Genomic DNA, 20,989 nt, shown 5'->3' with positions numbered 1-20,989 from the left:
TCTTACTCAGGAATTTTTATGTTGGTATCTCTAGCTGGAATAGGTATGTTCTTGATAGTCTTGCAAAAGGTAATTTCCTAAGTACTCCTGCATTAGAAGCTAGCTGAATTATTGAGAGTCTATTTGGAATACCTCCTGTCGAAGAAATTAAAATTGAAACCTCTCTTGAAGATGTTATGAAAAAATTGGAAACCATAGAGAAAATTTTTCCAAGTATTGAAGCTAAATTGGAAATGTTACTTGATAAAACTGATGAACTTGATAAATCCTTAGGAGGAATTGATGAAAGAATTAGTGTCCTAGGAACTTGTGTTGTCCATGATGATCAAATCAATAGGATTGATGAACTTGAAAAAGCTATGGGAACCTTGGGTTCAACATTTTCTTCTCTTAAATATAAGGAGAAAGCTTATGTGGGTAAGGAGCAAAAGTTTATGTATGTCTCTAAAGTGCCTAAACCAAAGAAGTATTATTATAGGCCTAAAATTGACAAAGCCCTTAGTACCACTGCGGATGGGGGAGCTCATAATAACGATACACCACCCTCCGATAATACTTGATACACACTTTCTGCGCCTAGCTGAAAGGCGTTAAAGAAAAGCGCTTATGGGAGACAACCCATGGTTTTTACCTACAGTACTTTGTTTTTATTTTATGTCTTGGAAGTTGTTTACTACTGTAGCAACCTCTCCTTATCTTAGTTTAGTGTTTTGTTGTGCCAAGAAAAGTCGTTGATAGAAAAGTTCATACTAGATTTGGATTACTGCGCAGAAACAGATTTCTTTGCTGTCACGAATCTGGGCTGTTTTCCCTGTAGGTAACTCAGAAAATTATGCCAATTTACGTGAGTGATCCTCAGATATGTACGCAACTTTCATTCAATTTGAGAATTTTCATTTGAGCAAGTATGGTGCCTCGATAAAATTCGTCAATACGAACTGTTCTGTTTTGACAGATTCTGCCTTTTATTTCGCATTGCCTCTTTTGCTATGTTGGATGAATTTCTTTGATCCATTAATGTCCAGTAGCTTTATGCAATGTCCAGAAGTGTTAAGAATGATTGTGTCACCTCTGAACATGTTAATTTTTATTATCCACTAACCCTCTAATGAGTTGTTCTAAGTTTGGTGTGGAGGAAGTTTTCAAGGATCAAGAGAGGAGTATGATGCAACATGATCAAGGAGAGTGAAAGCTCTAAGCTTGGGGATGCCCCGGTGGTTCACCCCTGCATATTCTAAGAAGACTCAAGCGTCTAAGCTTGGGGATGCCCAAGGCATCCCCTTCTTCATCGACAACATTATCAGGTTCCTCCCCTGAAACTATATTTTTATTCCATCACATCTTATGTGCTTTGCTTGGAGCATCGGTTTGTTTTTGTTTTTTGTTTTGTTTGAATAAAATGGATCCTAGCATTCACTTTATGGGAGAGAGACACGCTCCGCTGTAGCATATGGACAAGTATGTCCTTAGTTTCTACTCATAGTATTCATGGCGAAGTTTCTTCTTCGTTAAATTGTTATATGGTTGGAATTGGAAAATGATACATGTAGTAATTGCTATTAATGTCTTGGGTAATGTGATACTTGGCAATTGTTGTGCTCATGTTTAAGCTCTTGCATCATATGCTTTGCACCCATTAATGAAGAAATACATAGAGCATGCTAAAATTTGGTTTGCATATTTGGTTCCTCTAAGGTCTAGATAATTTCTAGTATTGAGTTTGAACAACGAGGAAGACGGTGTAGAGTCTTATAATGTTTTCAATATGTCTTTTATGTGAGTTTTGCTGCACCGGTTCATCCTTGTGTTTGTTTCAAATAAGCCTTGCTAGCCTAAACCTTGTATCGAGAGGGAATACTTCTCATGCATCCAAAATACTTGAGCCAACCACTATGCCATTTGTGTCCACCATACCTACCTACTACATGGTATTTTCCGCCATTCCAAAGTAAATTGCTTGAGTGCTACCTTTAAAATTCCATTATTCACCTTTGCAATATATAGCTCATGGGACAAATAGCTTAAAAACTATTGTGGTATTGAATATGTAATTATGCACTTTATCTCTTATTAAGTTGCTTGTTGTGCGATAACCATGTTCACTGGGGATGCCATCAACTACTCTTTGTTGAATTTCATGTGAGTTGCTATGCATGTTCGTCTTGTCTGAAGTAAGAGCGATCTACCACCTTATGGTTAAGCATGCGTATTGTTAGAGAAGAACATTGGGCCGCTAACTAAAGCCATGATCCATGGTGGAAGTTTCAGTTTTGGACAAATATCCTCAATCTCATATGAGAAGAATTATTAATTGTTGTTACATGCTTATGCATAAAAGAGGAGTCCATTATCTGTTGTCTATGTTGTCCCGGTATGGATGTCTAAGTTGAGAATAATCAATAGCGAGAAATCCAATGCGAGCTTTCTCCTTAGACCTTTGTACAGGCGGCATAGAGGTACCCCTTTGTGACACTTGGTTAAAACATGTGCATTGCGATGATCCGGTAGTCCAAGCTAATTAGGACAAGGTGCGGGCACTATTAGTATACTATGCATGAGGCTTGCAACTTGTAAGATATAATTTACATGATACATATGCTTTATTACTACCGTTGACAAAATTGTTTCATGTTTTCAAAATCAAAGCTCTAGCACAAATATAGCAATCGATGCTTTTCCTCTATGGAGGACCATTCTTTTACTTTCAATGATGAGTCAGTTCACCTATTTCTCTCCACCTCAAGAAGCAAACACTTGTGTGAACTGTGCATTGATTCCTACATATTTGCTTATTGCACTTATTATATTACTCTATGTTGACAATATCCATGAGGTATACATGTTATGAGTTGAAAGCAACCGCTGAAACTTAATCTTCCTTTGTGTTGCTTCAATGCCTTTACTTTGAATTATTGCTTTATGAGTTAACTCTTATGCAAGACTTATTGATGCTTGTCTTGAAGTGCTATTCATGAAAAGTCTTTGCTATATGATTCACTTGTTTACTCATGTCATATACATTGTTTTGATCGCTGCATTCACTACATATGCTTTACAAATAATATGATCAAGGTTATGATGGCATGTCACTCCAGAAATTATCTGTGTTATCGTTTTACCTGCTCGGGACGAGCAGAACTAAGCTTGGGGATGCTGATACGTCTCCGACGTATCGATAATTTCTTATGTTCCATGCCACATTATTGATGTTATCTACATGTTTTATGCACACTTTATGTCATATTCGTGCATTTTCTGGAACTAACCTATTAACAAGATGCCGAAGTGCCAGTTGTTGTTTTCTGCTGTTTTTGGTTTCAGAAATCCTAGTAACGAAATATTCTCGGAATTGGACGAAATCAACGCCCTGGGTCCTATTTTGCCACGAAGCTTCCAGAAGTCCGAAGAGGAGACGAAGTGGGGCCACGAGGTGGCCACACCCTAGGGCGGCGCGCCCCCCCCCCTTGGCCGCGCGGCCCTGTGGTGTGGGGCCCTCGTGCCGCCTCCTGACCTGCCCTTCCGCCTACTTAAAGCCTCCGTTGCGAAACTCCCAGTACCGAGAGCCACGATACAGAAAACCTTCCAGAGACGCCGCCGCCGCCGATCCCATCTCGGGGGATCCAGGAGATCGCTTCCGGCACCCTGCCGGAGAGGGGAATCATCTCCCGGAGGACTCTACGCCGCCATGGTCGCCTCCGGAGTGATGTGTGAGTAGTCTACCCCTGGACTATGGGTCCATAGCAGTAGCTAGATGGTTGTCTTCTCCCCATTGTGCTTCATTGTCGGATCTTGTGAGCTGCCTAACATGATCAAGATCATCTATCTGTAATTCTATATGTTGCGTTTGTTGGGATCCGATGAATAGAGAATACTTGTTATGTTGATTATCAAAGTTATGTCTATGTGTTGTTTATGATCTTGCATGCTCTCCGTTACTAGTAGATGCTCTGGCCAAGTAGATGCTTGTAACTCCAAGAGGGAGTATTTATGCTCGATAGTGGGTTCATGCCTCCATTGATATCTGGGACAATGACAGAAAGTTCTAAGGTTGTGGATGTGCTGTTGCCACTAGGGATAAAACATTAGTGCTATGTTCAAGGATGTAGTTACTAGTTACATTACGCGCAATACTTAATGCAATTGTCTGTTGTTAGCAACTTAATACTGGAGGGGTTTCGGATGATAACCTGAAGGTGGACTTTTTAGGCATAGATGCATGCTGGATGGCGGTCTATGTACTTTGTCGTAATGCCCAATTAAATCTCACTATACTCATCATAATATGTATGTGCATGGTCATGCCCTCTTTATTTGTCAATTGCCCAACTGTAATTTGTTCACCCAACATGCTGTTTGTCTTATGGGAGAGACACCTCTGGTGAACTGTGGACCCCGGTCCAATTCTCTATACTGAAATACAATCTACTGCAATACTTGTTCTACTGTTTTCTGCAAACAATCATCTTCCACATAATACGGTTAATCCTTTGTTACAGCAAGCCGGTGAGATTGACAACCTCACTGTTTCGTTGGGGCAAAGTACTTTGGTTGTGTTGTGCAGGTTCCACGTTGGCGCCGGAATCTCTGGTGTTGCGCCGCACTACATCCCGCCGCCATCAACCTTCAACGTGCTTCTTGACTCCTACTGGTTCGATTAAACCTTGGTTTCTTACTGAGGGAAACTTGTCGCTGTGCGCATCACACCTTCCTCTTGGGGTTCCCAACGGACGTGTCAACCACACACATCAAACCCCCAGTACCGAGAGCCACGATACGGAAAACCTTCCAGAGACGCCGCCGCCGCCAATCCCATCTCGGGGGATTCAGGAGATCGCCTCCGGCACCCTGCCGGAGAGGGGATTCATCTCCCGGAGGACTCTACACCGCCATGGTCGCCTCCGGAGTGATGAGTGAGTAGTCTACCCCTGGACTATGGGTCCATAGCAGTAGCTAGATGGTTGTCTTCTCCTTATGTGCTTCATTGTCGGATCTTGTGAGCTGCCGAACATGATCAAGATCATCTATCTGTAATGCTATATGTTGTGTTTGTTGGGATCCGATGGATAGAGAATACTATGTTATGTTGATTATCAATTTATATCTATGTGTTGTTTATGATCTTGCATGCTCTCCGTTATTAGTAGAGGCTCTGGCCAAGTTTTTGCTAGTAACTCCAAGAGGGGGTATTTATGCTCGATAGTGGGTTCATGTCTCCGTGAATCTGGGGGAGTGACAGAAACCTCTAAGGTTATGGATGTGCTGTTGCCACTAGGGATAAAACATTGATGCTATGTCCGAGGATGTAGTTATTGATTACATTATGCACCATACTTAATGCAATTGTCTGTTGTTTTCAACTTAATACTGGAAGGGGTTCGGATGATAACCTGAAGGTGGACTTTTTAGGCATAGATGCATGCTGGATAGCGGTCTATGTACTTTGTCGTAATGCCCAATTAAATCTCACAATACTCATCATATCATGTATGTGCATGGTCATGCCCTCTCTATTTGTCAATTGCCCAACTGTAATTTGTTCACCCAACATGTTATTTATCTTATGGGAGAGACACCTCTAGTGAACTGTGGACCCCGGTCCACTCTTTACATCTGAAATACAATCTACTGCAATTGTTCTACTGTTTTCTGCAAACAATCATCATCCACACTATACATCTAATCCTTTGTTACAGCAAGCCGGTGAGATTGACAACCTCACTGTTTCTTTGGGGCAAAGTACTTGGTTTGTGTTGTGCAGGTTCCACGTTGGCGCCGGAATCCCTGGTGTTGCGCCGCACTACATCTCTCCGCCATCAACCTTCAATGTGCTTCTTGGCTCCTACTGGTTCGATTAAACCTTGGTTTCATACTGAGGGAAAACTTGCCGCTGTACGCATCACACCTTCCTCTTGAGGTTCCCAACGGACGCGTGCTGTACGCGTATCAAGACTGTTTTCTGGCGCCGTTGCCGGGGAGATCAAGACACGCTGCAAGGGGAGTCTCCACATCGCAATCTCTTTACTTTGTTTTTGTCTTGCTTTACTTTATTTGCTATCTTGTTTGCACTCTATATTAAAAACACAAAAAAATTAGTTACTTATATTTGCTTTACTTATTTCAACATGTTTCCTTTTACCGTAAAAGATATACCGGTATGACGTGGGTCTATAATTGGGAGAAATAATATAGAAGAATTTTTCAATCATGTCAGTACCGTTGAAGATTTTGAAGATAGACACTTGGTAGAACTTGCTCCTACTTATGAAATTGCTGCTGCTTCTTTAGTTCGCATGTTGGAAACTAAATTTTTTAATCTCAATCCTATAATCCAATACATGTTTCTTACACTCGGTGATATGGAAGAAGGGGAAAAGAAAGATTTTGTTTTAGAAATCCTTCTTAGAGAATTTGGTGGTATAGCAAGAGAGGCTAGAAAGGTCTTTATTAAATATAAGATGCTTGGTTCTTATACCAATTTTGTTAGTATCCTTGAAAAGATGGATATGGATAGAATTAAGTATACTAATAATGTTAATAATGGTGGGGAGATTAAAGCACCAATACCATGTAAGCTCCTAGCAATGCATGAAGCACTAGAAAATAACTATGCTTGGCTTGTTCCTGAAAATTTGTTTGATGAAAGTTGCAAGCCCAAGACTAATGAAAAGGGAGCCGCTGAAACTTATGTATCCAATATACTATGCATGGTTGAGAAAACTCCACACCCCGCTGTAGATGCACCATCTTTTGATAATACTTGATACACACTTTCTGCGCCTAGCTGAAAGGCGTTAAAGAAAAGCGCTTATGGGAGACAACCCATGTTTTTACTACAGTACCTTTATTTTTATTTTGTGTCTCAGAAGTTGTTTACTACTGTAGCAACCTCTCCTTATCCTAGTTTTGTGCATTGTTGTGCCAAGTAAAGTCGTTGATAGTAAGGTTCATACTAGATTTGGATTACTGCGCAGAAACAGATTTCTTTGCTGTAATGAATCTGGGCAAAATTCTCTGTAGGTAACTCAGAAAATTATGCCAATTTACGTGAGTGATCCTCAGATATGTACGCAACTTTCATTCAATTTGAGCATTTTCATTTGAGCAAGTCTGGTGCCTCAATAAAATTCGTCTTTACGAACTGTTCTGTTTTGACAGATTCTGCCTTTTATTTCGCATTGCCTGTTTTGATATGCTCGATGGATTTTTCGATTCCATTGACTTTCAGTAGCTTTGTGCAATGTCCAGAAGTGTTAAGAATGATTATGTCACCTCTGAACATGTATATTTTGATTGTGCACTAACCCTCTAATGAGTTGTTTTGAGTTTGGTGTGGAGGAAGTTTTCAAGGATCAAGAGAGGGAGATGATACAACATGATCAAGGAGAGTGAAAGCTCTAAGCTTGGGGATGCCCCGATGGTTCACCCCTGCATATATCAAGAAGACTCAAGCGTCTAAGCTTGGGGATGCCCAAGGCATCCCCTTCTTCATCGACAACATTATCAGGTTCCTCCCCTGAAACTATATTTTTATTCCGTCACATCTTATGTGCTTTGCTTGGAGCGTCGGTTTGTTTTTGTTTTGTTTTAATAAAATGGATCCTAGCATTCATTGTGTGGGAGAGAGACACGCTCCGCTGTTGCATATGGACAAATATGTCCTTAGGCTTTACTCATAATATTCATGGCGAAGGTTGAATCTTCTTCGTTAAATTGTTATATGGTTGGAATCAGGAAATGCTACATGTAGTAATTGCTATAATGTCTTGGATAATGTGATACTTGGCAATTGTTGTGCTCATGTTTAAGCTCTTGCATCATATACTTTGCACCTATTAATGAAAAATACATAGAGCATGCTAAAATTTGGTTTGCATATTTGGTCTCTCTAAGGTCTAGATAATTTCTAGTATTGAGTTTGAACAACAAGGAAGACGGTGTAGAGTCTTATAATGTTTACAATATGTCTTTTATGTGAGTTTTGCTGCACCGCTTCATCCTTGTGTTTGTTTCAAATAAACCTTGCTAGCCTAAACCTTGTATCGAGAGGGAATACTTCTCATGCATCCAAATACTTGAGCCAACCACTATGCCATTTGTGTCCACCATACCTACCTACTACATGATATTTCTCCGCCATTCCAAAGTAAATTGCTTGAGTGCTACATTTAAACAATTTAAAATTTATCACCTCTGATTTGTGTCAATGTTTTATAGCTCATGAGGAAGTATGTGGTGTTTATCTTTCAATCTTGTTGGGCAACTTTCACCAATGGACTAGTGGCTTCATCCGCTTATCCAATAATTTTGCAAAAAGAGCTGGCAATGGGATTCCCAGTCCCAAATTAATTAATAAAAATAGACACTCCTCCATGGTATGTGATTGTTGGATGGCACCCGAAGGATTCGGTTAGCCATGGCTTGAGAAAGCAAAGGTGGGGAGGAGTGTCATCATAATAAAACTAAAATAAAAAGGCACTCCTTCATGGTATGAGATTGTTGGCAGGCACCCGAAGGATTCGGTTAGCCATGGTTTGTGAAAGAAAGGTTGGAAGGAGTGCCACACAAAAATAAAAATAAAATGGGAGCCGCTCTTTGAAGGTTTGTCTGGCAATGGGGTTAGAGTACCCACTACCATTCGTTGACAACAACAAACACCTCTCAAAATTTTACTTTTATGATCTCTATATGTTTTCAAAATCAAGCTTTAGCACAAATATAGCAATCGATGCTTTCCTCTTTGAAGGACCATTATTTTACTTTTATGTTGAGTCAGTTCACCTATCTCTCTCCACCTCAAGAAGCAAACACTTGTGTGAACTGTGCATTGATTCCTACATACTTGCATATTGCACTTGTTATATTACTTTGCATTGACAATATCCATGAGATATACATGTTATAAGTTGAAAGCAACCGCTGAAACTTCATCTTCCTTTGTGTTGCTTCAATACCTCTACTATGAATTATTGCTTTATGAGTTAACTCTTATGCAAGACTTATTGATGCTTGTCTTGAAGTACTATTCATGAAAAGTCTTTGCTATATGATTCATCTGTTTACTCATGTCGTTTACATTTTTTTGATCGCTGCATTCATTACATATGCTTACAATAGTATGATCAAGGTTGTGATGGTATGTCACTCCAGAAATTATCTTTGTTATCGTTTACCTGCTCGGGACGAGCAGAAACTAAGCTTGGGGATGCTGATACGTCTCCGACGTATCGATAATTTCTTATGTTCCATGCCACATTATTGATGATATCTACATGTTTTATGCATACTTTACATCATATTTATGCATTTTCTGGAACTAACCTATTAACGAGATGCCGAGAGCCAGTTGCTGTTTTCTGCTGTTTTTGGTTTCAGAAATCCTAGTAAGGAAATATTCTCGGAATTGGACGAAATCAACGCCCAGGGGCCTATTTTCACACGAAGCTTCCAGAAGACCGAAGAGTCAACGAAGTGGGGCCACGAGGCGGCCAGAAGGTAGGGCGGCGCGGCCCAAGCCCTGGCCGCGCCACCCTATCTCCTGGGCCCCTCGTGACGCCCCTTGACCTTCCCTTCCGCCTACAAATAGCCTTCGTCGCGAAACCCCCAGTACCGAGAGCCACGATACGGAAAACCTTTCAGAGACGCCGCCGCCGCCAATCCCATCTCGGGGGATTCAGGAGATCGCCTCCGGCACCCTGCCGGAGAGGGGATTCATCTCCCGGAGGACTCTACACCGCCATGGTCGCCTCCGGAGTGATGAGTGAGTAGTCTACCCCTGGACTATGGGTCTAGCAGTAGCTAGATGGTTGTCTTCTCCTTATGTGCTTCATTGTCGGATCTTGTGAGCTGCCGAATATGATCAAGATCATCTATCTGTAATGCTATATGTTGTGTTTGTTGGGATCTGAAGGATAGAGAATACTATGTTATGTTGATTATCAATTTATATCTATGTGTTGTTTATGATCTTGCATGCTCTCCGTTATTAGTAGAGGCTCTGGCCAAGTTTTTGCTAGTAACTCCAAGAGGGGGTATTTATGCTCGATAGTGGGTTCATGTCTTCGTGAATCTGGGGGAGTGACAGAAACCTCTAAGGTTATGGATGTGATGTTGCCACTAGGGATAAAACATTGATGCTATGTCCGAGGATGTAGTTATTGATTACATTATGCACCATACTTAATGCAATTGTCTGTTGTTTTCAACTTAATACTGGAAGGGGTTCGGATGATAACCTGAAGGTGGACTTTTTAGGCATAGATGCATGCTGGATAGCGGTCTATGTACTTTGTCGTAATGCCCAATTAAATCTCACAATACTCATCATATCATGTATGTGCATGGTCATGCCCTCTCTATTTGTCAATTGCCCAACTGTAATTTGTTCACCCAACATGCTATTTATCTTATGGGGGAGACACCTCTAGTGAACTGTGGACCCCGGTCCACTCTTTACATCTGAAATACAATCTACTGCAATTGTTCTACTGTTTTCTGCAAACAATCATCATCCACACTATACATCTAATCCTTTGTTACAGCAAGCCGGTGAGATTGACAACCTCACTGTTTCGTTGGGGCAAAGTACTTGGTTTGTGTTGTGCAGGTTCCACGTTGGCGCCGGAATCCCTGGTGTTGCGCCGCTCTACATCTCGCCGCCATCAACCTTCAACGTGCTTCTTGGCTCCTACTGGTTCGATTAAACCTTGGTTTCATACTGAGGGAAAACTTGGCGCTGTACGCATCACACCTTCCTCTTGGGGTTCCCAACGGACGCGTGCTGTACGCGTATCACTATCAGCAATAGGATATATAATACCAGCTTCAAGAAGTCTTAATACCTCATTTCTTACCACATCCTTCATCTTAGGAATTAGACGACGCTGAGGTTCAACAACAGGCTTCGCATCATCTTCCATATTAATGGCGTGTTGGCAAATAGAGGGAGAAATCCCCTTCAAGTCATCAAGAGTGTAGCCAATAGCTCCTCGGTGCTTCTTCAGTATTTCCAATAGCCTTTCTTCTTCAAACTCTGAAAGCTTAGAACTAATAATAACAGGATATATTTTCTTATCATCAATATGAGCATATTTAAGATTATCAGGCAATGGTTTTAAATCAAAGACAGGATCTTCCTTTGGTGGCGGTGTTGTACCCAGATCTTCCACCGGTAAATCATGCTTAAGAATAGGTTGGCGAAGAAAAATTTCATCAAGCTCATCTCTTTCTTCCCTAAAAACTTCACTCTCACTATTCTCCAAATGTTGCTGTAAAGGATTATTAGGAGCAAGAACAATAGATGCACACTGTTCAACTTTAAAATCATTATTAGGCAAATCATCTTTATAAGGAGTTTTGGTAAATTTAGAGAAGTTAAACTCATAAGATTCACCAGCAAATTTAGTCAAAATTTTCTCTTTCTTGCAATCTATAATAGCTCCACAAGTATTTAGAAAAGGTCTACCAAAAATGATAGGACAATATTTACTAGCAGCAGAACCAAGTACCAAAAAGTCAGCAGGATATTTAATCTTACCACATAGAACTTCCACATCTCGAACAATACCAATTGGAGAAATAGTTTCTCTATTAGCCAGTCGAATAACCACATCAATATCTTCAAGTTCACAAGAACCAATTTTGTGCATAATCTCCGTGTAAAGCTCATAAGGAATAGCACTAATACTTGCACCAATATCACATAAACCATAATAACAATGATCACCAATTCTAACAGATAGCATAGGAACACTAGCTTGCTTGGACTTATTAGGATGTGAAACAATATTGGAGGCATCTTCACAGAAAATAATATGACCATCCTCCACATTTTCAGTCACAAGATCTTTAACTATTGCAATAGCAGGTTCAACTTTTATTTGTTCTTCGGGTTCTATAGGTTTCTTTTCACTTTTATGAACCACACTATTTATAACAGAGTACTCCTTCATTTTAGCAGGGAAAGGAGTTTTTTCAATATAAGCTTCAGGAATAACATGATCAACAGTTTCAACTACAACACATTTATTAATAGATGAATCAATTTTATCTTTATACGGTTCATGATACTTATCAAAATTCTTCTTAGGCAATTCATAATGAGAGGCAAAATCTTTATAAAGATTTGCAGCAACTTGAGAATCAAGACCATAAGTAGCACTCATATTACGAAATTTATCAGTATCCATAAAAGCTTCAATGCATTTATAATCATAATTTATACCTAGTTCTCTATCTTTGTCGTTCTCCATCCTTCAGTATTTTCCTGGATCCGATTAAGAAGGTCCCTTTTAAACTCTTCCTTGTTGCGCATGAATGATCCAGAACAAGAAGTATCCAGCAAGGTCTTGTCTTCAAAAGAAAGTCTTGCATAGAAATTATCAATAATAACATTACCAGGAAGCTCATGAATGGGGCATTTGAGCATTAAAGACTTCAATCTCCCCCATGCTTGGGCAATACTCTCTCCATCATGAGGCCAAAAATTATATATGCGGTTCTGATCCTTGTGAATTTCACTTGGAGGATAGAACTTAGAATAAAACCGGGGCACAATATCATTCCATTCAAGAGAATCCCCATTATCCAGTAATTTATACCAATGCGCCGCTTTACCAGACAGCGATATATAGAATAGTTTCTTCCTCACTTCATCCATAGCAATACCTGCACACTTGAATAAACCGCATAATTCATGTAAGAACAGTAAATGATCTCCAGGGTGGACAGTTCCATCACCTGTATAACGGTTATCCACTACACGTTCAATAATTTTCATAGGTATTTTGTATGGTATCTCTTCCTCACCTGGCGCCTCATCCACTACCTTTGCAGTAGTAGCAGATTTTCCAAATAAAAACTCAAGAGAAGATCTCTCCATAATGAATTATGGCAGCAGGCAGAAATAAAATCAGCACAAACAGTAGAAATTTCCCTTACCAATTCCACTTACCAATAGCGCTTCAGTCCCCGGCAACGGCGCCAGAAAATAGTCTTGATGACCCACAAGTATAGGGGGTGTATCGTAGTATCTTCGATAAGTAAGAATGTCGATCCCAATGAGGAGCAGAAGGTGTTGACAAGCAGTTTCGATGAAGGATTCACTGTAAATGCTCACAGACAAGTATTCAGGGGTTTTTGATGTAACAGATGAATAAAGTACGAGTAAGTAAAGTGCGAGAGTAACAATTGCAGCGAGTGGCCCAATCCTTTTTAGCACAAAGGACAAGCCAGTTTGTTTACTTATAATGACCAAACGTTCTCGAGGACACACGGGATTTTAGTCTAGTGCTTTCGCTACATACGGCTAATTAATCTTCATTGTTTTGATAAGTGTTGTGTGGGTGAACCTGTGCTAATGTACCGCCCTTCCTAGGACTAATACATACTTGTGATTATACCCCTTGCAAGCATCCGCAACTACAAGAAAGTAATTAAGATAAATCTAACCACAGCCTTAAACTCTGAGATTCTGCTATCCCTCCTGCATCGATATACCAACGGGGGTTTAGGTTTCTGTCACTCCGGCAACCCCGCAATTGGCAAACGAGTACAAGATGCATTCCCCTAGGCCCATAAAGGTGAAGTGTCGTGTAGTCGACGTTCACACGACACCACTAGAAGAATAACACCACAACTTAAATATCATAACATTGAATATTACTCAACCATACTTCACTACTAACATTTAGACTTCACCCATGTCCTCAAGAACTAAACGAACTACTCACGAGACATCATATGGAACATGATCAGAGGTGATATGATGATGAATAACAATCTGAACATAAACCTTGGTTCAACGGTTTCACTCAATAGCATCAATAACAAGTAGAAATCAATACCGGGAGAGTTTCCCCTATCAAACAATCAAGATCAAACCCAAATTGCTACAGCGATGACGATGTGCAGTGGTGGAGACGGCGGTGATGATGATGAAGATGATGATGATGGTGATGGAGATGATGTCCAACTTGATGGCGGTGACGATGGCGTCGATTTCCCCCTCCGGAGGGAATTTCCCCGGCGGATCTCAGCCCGCCGGAGAGCTCTTTTCTCTCTGGTGTTTTCCGCCTCGCAGAGGCGGCTGTAACTCTTCGCGAGGTACCCTCTGGAGCTTAGGTTTTCGGGACGAAGGCGTTCGCGAAGAAAAGGAGGCGAGAGGGGGCTGTGGGCCCCCTCCTCACAGGGCGGCGCGGCCAGGCCTTGGGCCGCGCCGGCCTATGGGGTGGGCCCACCTCGGGTCCCCTCGGCTCCCCCTTCTGGCTCCCTTCGTCATCTGGAAAAATAGGATTTTTGATATAATTTCCATCAACTGTTGATCTTCCGAAATATTGCATTCTGATGGCGCTTTTTCCAGCAGAATCCTGGCTTCGGTGCTCGATCCTCAATAATCATGAAACATGCAAAATAGATGAAATAACATAAGTATTATGTCCAAATATGAAATATATCAATGAATAACAGCAAATTATGATATAAAATAGTGATGCAAATTGGACGTATCAGCCGGCCCAACCGTCCCGCTCAGCGCCAACAACCACCGCCGGCCCTTGCGCCTCCCCGCGCCCATCGCCCAGGCCGCCGCCTGATACGCGTACAGCACGCGTCCGTTGGGAACCCCAAGAGAAAGGTGTGATGCGTACAGCGGCAAGTTTTCCCTCAGTATGAAACCAAGGTTTATCGAACCAGTAGGAGCCAAGAAGCACGTTGAAGGTTGATGGCGGCGAGATGTAGTGCGGCGCAACACCAGGGATTCCGGCGCCAACGTGGAACCTGCACAACACAAACCAAGTACTTTGCCCCAACGAAACAGCGAGGTTGTCAATCTCACCGGCTTGCTGTAACAAAGGATTAGATGTATAGTGTGGATGATGATTGTTTGCAGAAAACAGAGAACAAGATTGCAAGAGATTGTATTTCAGTATAGAGAATTGGACCGGGGTCCACAGTTCACTAGAGGTGTCTCTCCCATAAGATAAACAGCATGTTGGGTGAACAAATTACAGTTGGGCAATTGACAAATAAAGAGGGCATGACCATGCACATACATATTATGATGAGTATAGTGAGATTTAATTGGGCATTACGACAAAGTACATAGACCGCTATCCAGCATGCATCTATGCCTAAAAAGTCCACCTTCAGGTTATCATCCGAACCCCCTCCAGTATTAAGTTGCTAACAACAGACAATTGCATTAAGTATTGCGCGTAATGTAATCAGTAACTACATCCTCGAACATAGCACCAATGTTTTACCCCTAGTGGCAACAGCACATCCATAATCTTAGAGGTTTCTGTCACTCCCCCAGATTCACGGAGACATGAACCCACTATCGAGCATAAATACTCCCTCTTGGAGTTACAAGCATCTACTTGGCCAGAGCATCTACTAGTAACGGAGAGCATGCAAGATCATAAACAACACATAGATATAAATTGATAATCAACATAACATGGTATTCTCTATTCATCGGATCCCAACAAACACAACATATAGAATTACGGATAGATGATCTTGATCATGTTCGGCAGCTCACAAGACCGGACAATTAAGCATAATGAGGAGAAGACAACCATCTAGCTACTGCTATGGACCCATAGTCCAGGGGTAGACTACTCACACATCACTCCGGAGGCGACCATGGCGGCGTAGAGTCCTCCGGGAGATGATTCCCCTCTCCGGCAGGGTGCCGGAGGCGATCTCCGAATCCCCGAGATGGGATTGGCGGCGGCGGCGTCTCTGGAAGGTTTTCCGTATCGTGGCTCTCGGTGACCGGGGTTTCGCGATGAAGGCTATTTGTAGGCGGAAGGGCAGGTCAAGGGGCGTCACGAGGGGCCCAGATGACAGGGCCGCGCGGCCAAGACCTAGGCCGCGCCGCCCTGTAGTCTGGCCGCCTCGTGGCCCCACTTCGTTGACTCTTCGGTCTTCTGGAAGCTTCGTGGCAAAATAGGACCCTGAGCGTTGATTTCGTCCAATTCCGAGAATATTTCCTTACTAGGATTTCTGAAACCAAAAACAGCAGAAACAAAGAATCGGCACTTCGGCATCTTGTTAATAGGTTAGTTCCAGAAAATGCACGAATATGACATAAAGTGTGCATAAAACATGTAGATATCATCAATAATGTGGCATGGAACATAAGAAATTATCGATACGTCGGAGACGTATCAGCATCCCCAAGCTTAGTTCCTGCTCGTCCCAAGCAGGTAAACGATAAACAAAGATAATTTCTGGAGTGACATGCCATCATAACCTTGATCATACTATTTGTAAAGCATATGTAGTGAATGCAGCGATCAAAACAATGTATATGACATGAGTAAACAAGTGAATCATATAGCAAAGACTTTTCATGAATAGTACTTCAAGACAAGCATCAATAAGTCTTGCATAAGAGTTAACTCATGAAGCAATAATTTATAGTAAAAGCATTGAAGCAACACAAAGGAAGATTAAGTTTCAGCGGTTGCTTTCAACTTATAACATGTATATCTCATGGACATTGTCAACATAGAGTAATATAACAAGTGCAATATGCAAATATGTAGGAATCAATGCACAGTTCACACAAGTGTTTGCTTCTTGAGGTGGAGAGAAATAGGTGAACTGACTCAACAATAAAAGTAAAAGAATGGCCCTTCAAAGAGGAAAGCATCGATTGCTATATTTGTGCTAGAGCTTTGATTTTGAAAACAAGAAACAATTTTGTCAACGGTAGTAATAAAGCATATGTATCGTGTAAATTATATCTTACAAGTTGCAAGCCTCATGCATAGTATACTAATAGTGCCTGCACCTTGTCCTAATTAGCTTGGACTACCGGGATCATCGCAATGCACATGTTTTAACCAAGTGTCACAAAGGGGTACCTCTATGCCGCATGTACAAAGGTCTAAGGAGAAAGCTCGCATCGGATTTCTCGCTATTGATTATTCTCAACTTAGACATCCATACCGGGACAACATAGACAACAGATAATGGACTCCTCTTTTATGCATAAGCATGTAGCAACAATTAATTTTCTCATATGAGATTGAGGATATATGTCCAAAACTGAAACTTCCACCATGGATCATGGCTTTAGTTAGCGGCCCAATGTTCTTCTCTAACAATATGCACGCTCTAACCATAAGGTGGTAGATCGCTCTTACTTCAGACAAGACGAACATGCACAGCAACTCACATGAAATTCAACAAAGAGTAGTTGATGGCGTCCCCAGTGAACATGGTTATCGCACAACGAGCAACTTAATAAGAGATAAAGTGCATAAGTACATATTCAATACCACAATAGTTTTTAAGCTATTTGTCCCATGAGCTATATATTGCAAAGGTAGAGAATGGAAATTTAAAGGTAGCACTCAAGCAATTTACTTTGGAATGGCGGAGAAATACCATGTAGTAGGTAGGTATGGTGGACACAAATGGCATAGTGGTTGGCTCAAGTATTTGGATGCATGAGAAGTAATCCCTCTCGATACAAGGTTTAGGCTAGCAAGGCTATTTGAAACAAACACAAGGATGAACCGGTGCAGCAAAACTCACATAAAAGACATATTGAAAACATTATAAGACTCTACACCGTCTTCCTTGTTGTTCAAACTCAATACTAGAAATTATCTAGACTTTAGAGAGACCAAATATGCAAACCAAATTTTAGCATGCTCTATGTATTTCTTCATTAATAGGTGCAAAGTATATGATGCAAGAGCTTAAACATGAGCACAACAATTGCCAAGTATCACATTATCCAAGACATTAGAGCAATTACTACATGTATCATTTTCCAATTCCAACCATATAACAATTTAACGAAGAAGAAACTTCGCCATGAACATTATGAGTAAAGCCTAAGGACATATTTGTCCATATGCTACAGCGGAGCGTGTCTCTCTCCCACACAAATAATGCTAGGATCCATTTTTTTCAAACAAAACAAAAACAAAAACAAACCGACGCTCCAAGTAGAGCACATAATCTGTGATGGAATAAAAATATAGTTTCAGGGGAGGAACCTGATAATGTTGTCGATGAAGAAGGGGATGCCTTGGGCATCCCCAAGCTTAGACGCTTGAGTATTCTTGATATATGCAGGGGTGAACCACCGGGGCATCCCCAAGCTTAGAGCTTTCATTCTCCTTGATCATGTTGTATCATCTCCCTCTCTTGATCCTTGAAAACTTCCTCCACACCAAACTTAGAACAACTCATTAGAGGGTTAGTGCACAATCAAAATATACATGTTCAGAGGTGACATAATCATTCTTAACACTTCTGGACATTGCACAAAGCTACTGAAAGTCAATGGAATCAAAATATTCATCGAACATAACAAAACAGGCAATGCAAAATAAAAGGCAGAATCTGTCAAAACAGAACAGTTCGTATTGACGAATTTTATTGAGGCACCAGACTTGCTCAAATTAAAATGCTCAAATTTAATGAAAGTTGCGTACGTATCTGAGGATCACTCACGTAAATTGTCATAATTTTCTGAGTTACCTACAGAGAAAACAGCCCAGATTCGTGACAGCAAAGAAATCTGTTTCTGCGCAGTAATCCAAATCTAGTATGAACTTTACTATCAACGACTTTACTTCGCACAACAAAATACTAAACTAAGATAAGGAGAGGTTACTACAGTAGTAAACAACTTCCAAGACACAAAATAAAAACAAAGTACTGTAGTAAAAACATGGGTTGTCTCCCATAAGCGCTTTTCTTTAACGCCTTTCAGCTAGGCGCAGAAAGTGTGTATCAAGTATTATCAAGAGATGAAGTGTCAACATCATAATTTGTTCTAATAATAGAATCAAAAGGTAACTTCATTCTCTTTCTAGGGAAGTGTTCCATACCTTTCTTGAGAGGAAATTGATATTTAATATTACCTTCCTTCATATCAATGATAGCACCAACAGTTCGAAGAAAAGGTCTTCCCAATATGATGGGACAAGATGCATTGCATTCAATATCCAAGACAACAAAATCAATGGGGACAAGGTAATTGTTAGCGGTAATGTGAACATTATCAACTTTCCCCAAAGGTTTCTTTGTAGAATGATCAGCAAGATTAACATCCAAATAACAATTTTTCAACGGTGGCAAGTCAAGCATATTATAAATTTTCTTAGGCATAACAGAAATACTTGCACCAAGATCACATAAAGCACTACAATCAAAATCCTTTACCTTCATCTTAATGATGGGTTCCTAACCATCCTCTAGCTTTCTAGGAATAGAGGCTTCGCGCTCTAGTTTCTCTTCTCTAGCTTTTATGAGAGCATTTGTAATATGTTGCGTGAAAGCCAAATTTATAGCACTAGCATTAGGACTTTTAGCAAGTTTTTGTAAGAACTTTATAACTTCAGAGATGTTTCAATCATCAAAATTCAAACCATTATAATCTAAAGCAATGGGATCATCATCCCCAATGTTGGAAAAAATTTCAGCAGTTTTATCACAGTGCGTTTCAGTAGCTTTAGCGATTTCAGCGGTTTCTCGCTTTGCATTAGAAGTGGAAACATTGCTAACACCAATTCTTTTATTAGTAATAGTAGGAGGTGCAGCAACTTGTGTAGCATTAGCATTACTAGTGGTGGTAATAGTCCAAACTTTAGCTATATTATCTTCTTTTTCATTTTCTTCTCTTTCCCACCTAGCACGCAATTCAGCCATCAATCTTATATTCTCATTAATTCTAACTTGGATGGCATTTGCTATAGTAACAATTTTATTATGATGATTTTCATTAGGCATAACTTTCGATTTCAAAAGATCAACATCAGCAACAAGACTATCGACTTTAGAACCAAGTATATCAATTTTCCCAAGCTTTTCTTCAACAGATTTGTTAAAAGCAGTTTGTGTACTAATAAATTCTTTAAGCATGGCTTCAAGTCCAGGGGGTGTGTTCCTATTATTGTTGTAAGAACTCCCATAAGAATTACCATAACCGTTGCCATTATTATAAGGATATGGCCTATAGTTGTTACTAGAATTGTTCCGGTAAGCATTGTTGTTGAAATTATTATTTTTAATGAAGTTTACATCAACATGTTCTTCTTGAGCAACCAATGAAGCTAACGGAACATTATTAGGATCAACATTAGTCCTATCATTCACAAGCATAGCAATAATAGCATCAATCTTATCACTCAAGGAAGAGGTTTCTTCGACAGAATTTACCTTCTTACCTTGTGGAGCTCTTTCCGTGTGCCATTCAGAGTAATTGATCATCATATTATCAAGAAGCTTTGTTGCTTCACAAAGAGTGATGGACATAAAGGTACCTCCAGCAGCTGAATCCAATAGGTTCCGCGAAGAAAAATTCAGTCCTGCATAAAAGGTTTGGATGATCATCCAAGTAGTCAGTCCATGGGTTGGGCAATTTTTAACCAGAGATTTCATTCTTTCCCATGCTTGTGCAACATGCTCAGTATCCAATTGTTTAAAATTCATTATGCTACTCCTCAAAGATATAATTTTAGCAGGGGGATAATATCTACCAATAAAAGCATCCTTGCATTTAGTCCATGAATCAATACTATTCTTAGGCAGAGATAGCAACCAATCTTTAGCTCTTCCTCTTAATGAGAAAGGGAACAATTTTAATTTTATAATGTCACCATCTACATCTTTATATTTTTGCATTTCACACAATTCAACAAAATTATTAAGATGGGCAGCAAGATCATCGTAACTAACACCAGAAAATTGCTCTCGCATAACAAGATTCAGTAAAGCAGGTTTAATTTCAAAGAATTCTTCTGTAGTAGCAGGTGGAGCAATAGGTGTGCATAAGAAAACATTATTATTTGTGGTTGTAAAGTCACACAACTTAGTATTTTCAGGAGTACCCATTTTAGCAATAGTAAATAAAGCAAACTAGGTAAAGTAAATGCAAGTAACTAATTTTTTTGTGTTTTTGATATAGCAAACAAGATAGTAAATAAAGTAAAACTAGCAACTATTTTTTTTATATTTTGAT

This window comes from Lolium perenne, chromosome 4 (assembly GCF_019359855.2).
Source record: "Lolium perenne isolate Kyuss_39 chromosome 4, Kyuss_2.0, whole genome shotgun sequence".
Classification (NCBI taxonomy): Eukaryota; Viridiplantae; Streptophyta; class Magnoliopsida; order Poales; family Poaceae; genus Lolium; species Lolium perenne.
This window is presented reverse-complemented; position numbering follows the sequence as displayed.